The sequence below is a fragment of the Rutidosis leptorrhynchoides genome, chromosome 5 (assembly GCF_046630445.1).
Source record: "Rutidosis leptorrhynchoides isolate AG116_Rl617_1_P2 chromosome 5, CSIRO_AGI_Rlap_v1, whole genome shotgun sequence".
Taxonomy (NCBI): domain Eukaryota; kingdom Viridiplantae; phylum Streptophyta; class Magnoliopsida; order Asterales; family Asteraceae; genus Rutidosis; species Rutidosis leptorrhynchoides.
The window spans coordinates 110,936,265-110,941,413 of NC_092337.1; positions in this window are offsets into that span (position 1 = coordinate 110,936,265).

Below are 5,149 nucleotides of genomic sequence, written 5' to 3' on the forward strand. Positions count from 1 at the left end.
CAAAGAGCACATAGTTCCCTTCTGTTGTTAATTGTGGTACTGACAGTAAATTCTTCTTTAGGCCAGGGACAAGATACACCTTCTCGAGTTGGAGCTTATGAGAGTCGCCCTCATTTGGAATTATTGTCTTTCCAATGTGAGAAATAGACAACCTTGAATTGTCGGCTGTCAACACGACTCTCTTTCCTTTGTAATCCTCCATTTCTTGCAGCTTCGTCTCATCATTGGTCATATGATTTGAGCACCCAGAATCAATGATCCAATTATCTTTGTAGTTTATTTTTGACTTTAAAGTTGCTGCAAGAGCTTGATCATCCATGTCAGCTTCAACGGAGAGTCCTGCTTCTGCATCCCATGTTTCCTCATTAATGGTTGCTTCGAATGTGACCTCTTTCTTCTCATCTCTTGCGGCGGCCACATTTCCTTCGAAAGTTCGCCTTCTGGGGAATCTACATTTTCGAGCAAAATGACCCTTCTTGCCACAATTGAAGCATTCACCATTCTTTCTCTTATCATTTTCCCCGTATTGTTGGCGATGATCTCTTCTTCCTTGTTGAGCTCCCCCTGAAGCGTTGCCTTTTGATTTTGGGTGACCCTTCCACCCATATGTCTTACTTTCTTTCATCGCCTCTTGTCTTCGAGATGTTGCTTTCTTTTTATTGGTGAAGAGTGGATCTTCTCCGTATTTTACGGTTACTTCATTCATCAGCTTGGCTAATGCCTCTTGATTTGCCAATAGATTCTCCAGCTCTATTAATGATGGTTGAGTAGGTCATCCTCTCACAGCGGCTATAAATCCATTATACTCGGATCTTAAGCTGTGGATGATAATTCTCTTCATCCTTGCATCACTCACTTTCTCTTCAGGAGCAAGTTGAGATATCTCACGACAAATTGATTTCACCTTGGTGAAATACTGAGAAATAGACAGACTTCCTTGTGAGATACCCGCGAGCTCATTTTCCAAGAGCTGGAGGCGTGCTTCATTCTTCTTTGAAAATAATTTTTCAAAAGTTTCCCAAGCTGCCTTTGGTGTTTTCTCGTCACGGATGTGCTTCAATAGATCCTCCTCGATTGTAGTCTTCAATATAAATAAAGCCTTCCCGGCCTTGATGTTCCATTTTCTCAAGGCTTCAACATTTTCTTTCGGTGGAGGCGTTGTGTCACTGCCAGCAACTATTTCCCATAAATCCTGTCCTTGTAGGTAGGATTCTATGCAAGTCCGCCAATAACCATAGTTGTGGTTATTGAGACTCTTGATTCCACTGCTCGTACTTGCAAGATCTGCCATCATGACGTCCAACGTCCAATAAGCTTGGTCCCTAACCGATGAGCTTTCACAGTTCCTAACTGTGCTCCGACAGAATCTTCCTTAGAGCCTTGGTGAAAACAAGCCGATGTAAACGTCCAACGTTTACCGATTTCCTCCACTAGAAATGGTCCCGAACGACCCGCTCTGATACCACTTGTTGGAAGCTTCAACGAGCCCAACACACCCACTATAGAGGACCTAGGTTATACTCACTCACTAGACCAACACTTTGACGTTGGTTAGCCTTTAATTTTATGAATCCTTAGTGCACAATAATAGTGAGGCGACAGTGTCGACCATATATAATTCAGGCGGTATAACCGACCATATATCACTTAGGCGGCAGAGCCGACCATATAATAAGAACAACAAAAGTGCACTAAGAACTTAAACACAAAATTAAGGCTTGATCGGGAAACTTAACAAAAACACTTATATTAATACAAAATACAATTACAATATTACTTACTTACAAGTTTTTCTTCTCTACTCACACTCTTCTCACTTCTTACTTCTCTACTTCTCAACTCACTCTTTTCACAACTTCCTCACAACTCTCACAACTTACTTCACTTACTCACACCTTACACACAAATGAAATCAACACCCATATTTATACTACTCCATGGAAACTTCTACACACTAGATTTTTCCATGGATAAATATCTAGATATTTTTACCACATAAAAATATCTAGATTTTTTCATTTTAACATCTAGATTTTTCTTCATATATATATTAATATCTAGATATTTCTTTTACATTTTAATATCTAGATATTTATATACATTACTAATTCCATATTATCTAAATTTGCATTGTATTTTAACAAGCAACTTAAACGAATATCGAGTTTGAACTTAAAAAAATTAGTCGTGTTCAAACTTGAACGAATTGTGAAAATTATAATCGAGTTCATGTCAAGTTCAAATCAATTGATATTTAAACGAGTTAAGCTCAAATTTTTACTGCTCAACTCAACTCGACTCATTTCGTTAACAAATATATACTACGTAGAAATTGAAATGTAGATATGGATCCAGATTCCCATAAATAGAGAAGAGTTTCGAACCGTATTCCAACCTTAGCTTTGTAAAAACACGCTTCTTCGACCGTCCATGTGTTTTGGGGAATTTTGTCACTTAAACATGCAATTTTTGTGGTAGCCAAAAATCGAAATTTATAGTGACACGTTTCCGCTTATGTCAAGTGTTTTAGACAAGCAAAGTCAAGCACATTATTTGGGAATCTACTCCATATTCTGTCACATATTTCACCGATTAAGAAAAGCATATCAAGCATTTTAATTTATAAAGTAAATATTCGATAAGAAATTAGAGTAATAAAAATGTGAAATTCTACCAAGTCTAATTCGAATCAAAGCGGAGTCCAATATGCAACAAAATCCACTTATTTTTTAATGGCCGTTTCGACATCGAATACTCTCATTTGTCACACACGCACACGCTAGGAGGAAACTCCTCACACACATTCGCGCAAAGCGTACCTTGTGCTCCAAATTAACTGCATCGCACTCACAAGAAGTGAAGTCTGAATGCACAACCTTAGAGGAGCCCCTCCCCCTATTTTGAACTATTGTTTCGACACCGTATACTCTCATTTGTCACACGTACACAAGCTAAGAGGAAACTCCTCACACACCGTACCCGGTATGCTTTAGATTAACTGCATCTAACCCACCATAAGTGAAGTCTGAATGCACCAAATGCACCATAACAAACCCATACCCTCTAACTTAAACAATAAAAACACCAAAATGAAATGGTATCACAAAAAAGATGAGAGAGAGTGTGAGGAGAGAGAAAGTGATGAGAGGGTATCCATGGCACAAGGCTGGGTATGAACACAAGCAAGATCGATTCGAGGGAAGATTTCAATCCGATTTTCCTAGGCTAGTCAGAAATCAATGGATCTCGTTCATGTTTTTCAATTATCCTGAGAATTGGAACATGGCTGATCTGTGGAAAACCTTCAAGGCTCATGGCAACCTTAAGGACATCTACATGGTGAAAAAGAGACTCCAAAATGGCAAAAGATTCGCTTTTGCAAGGTTCGGAGATGTTCGTGATTCTAACAGACTTCTGTCATCCCTACAAACTATCAGATTTGATGGACTTCCAATCAGAGTTTTCAAGTCTATAGATAAAGCTAACAGGGATAGAAGTCAGGCTGCTAGTAGTGTTCGAAACAATGGAACAAATTCCCTTCATAAAAACCAAAGGAATTTCTTTCATATGAACAATGGATTCACAGATGAAAGACGTTACAATGAGGTTGTTGGTCATCCAAGGAGGGATTTAAGATTCGATTTAAACAAAAACAAGGAAGATTTGAGGAACACCTTGGACGAGAATAGAAAAAAAAAACGGTAAATGAAGGAAGACATGATGAAGCAGGCCCTAGTCTCAAATCCAAACAACGAGTTAAAAACCATATGGATGATGAAGCCACAGATGAAAGAATGGTTTCTATTGGAAAGAACGATTGCAATCTAGACATTATTGGTAGAAGTATAGTGATTCACATCAAAAGAATCGAATTACTTAATCAGATAGAATCACTTTGCAGAGCCGAGGGTATGGATGAGTTTTCCATAAAATACTTGGGTGGTTTTGAAGTTTTGATCGTATGTAAATCCTCTAAAATGGTGGATAACATAATCAATTCGAACAACCATGCAATCTATAAATGGTGCGACAAAGTTGAGCGATTACGCCTAAACTACTGGCCATCGGCAGGAAGATTGATATGGATCGACATTAATGGTGTTCCAGCAACATGTTGGAACGAAGAGGTGTTTTACGAAATTTCAGCTAAATGAAATGGAGAATTGCAAGATAACTTCGGAAAACCAAAACCTCATAACAAGCCATGTTCTTATTCACAAAGGAGATGCAAATCATGTTAATGGTAGAGCCTCTATTATCATTGATAATCTCATTTTTATTCACGCTAGTGTCACAGAAAACACTAGTAAACCTGTCCAACTAAATTGTGAAATCACTCCTGGCAACGTCAAGGACGTCGAGGAAGAAGGATCTGTAGGAGAAGATGAAGAGGCCTTTGGTATCAAAAACGATAATCTTAACTCGGATGAAGAGTACGTAGCTGACACATTTGATTCATCGGACGATGAATCTGAATTTTGTGAAGAGGAGCATGTGAAAGACCATGATTTTGAAAAGCTTATCATCTCGCCGGCAAGGCAACCTGACCGGAAGTCCACTCCGGAGAAGATCACAGTAGAAGACGAGGAGTCAGGGTGCTTGGGTAAACACATGTTTCAAGAAAGAGTTAATGATGTCCAGAGGGACCCCCAAGAAAGAGACAACGAATTCAATAATGATGTCCAAGAGATAGTGGATTCCACAAAAAGGAATAACGGCTTTGACAGGTTGGAAGAAATTTTATCTCCCAAAATTAATTATTTGAAAAAATTGAAGGATCCTAGGGCTGATCTGGCAAATAACGAAGAGGCGAGTAATTTTGATCATGGACCAATTGGAGAGGAGTCCAACATGAAGACTAATTTTACTAGCCCATTAAGGGCCCACGAAGGGGAAAACTGTTATAGCCCAATAAGAAGTTGTGATTTAAATTTAGAAAAGCTTTTGACCCCGTTCTGCAGCCCACCTTTGAACTCTTTTGGGCCCTATAATTACTTGGACAATGCTGATCCTTCGGTGGCAAACAGACCTTCTTCTACTGGAATTCATACCAAGTCTAATTCGCACAAATCAGATAGACATGAGAGGAGGAAACCTTACTCTACTGTGCGTAATGGAACGATCAAGCAGAAAAAACTCACCAGGCGTT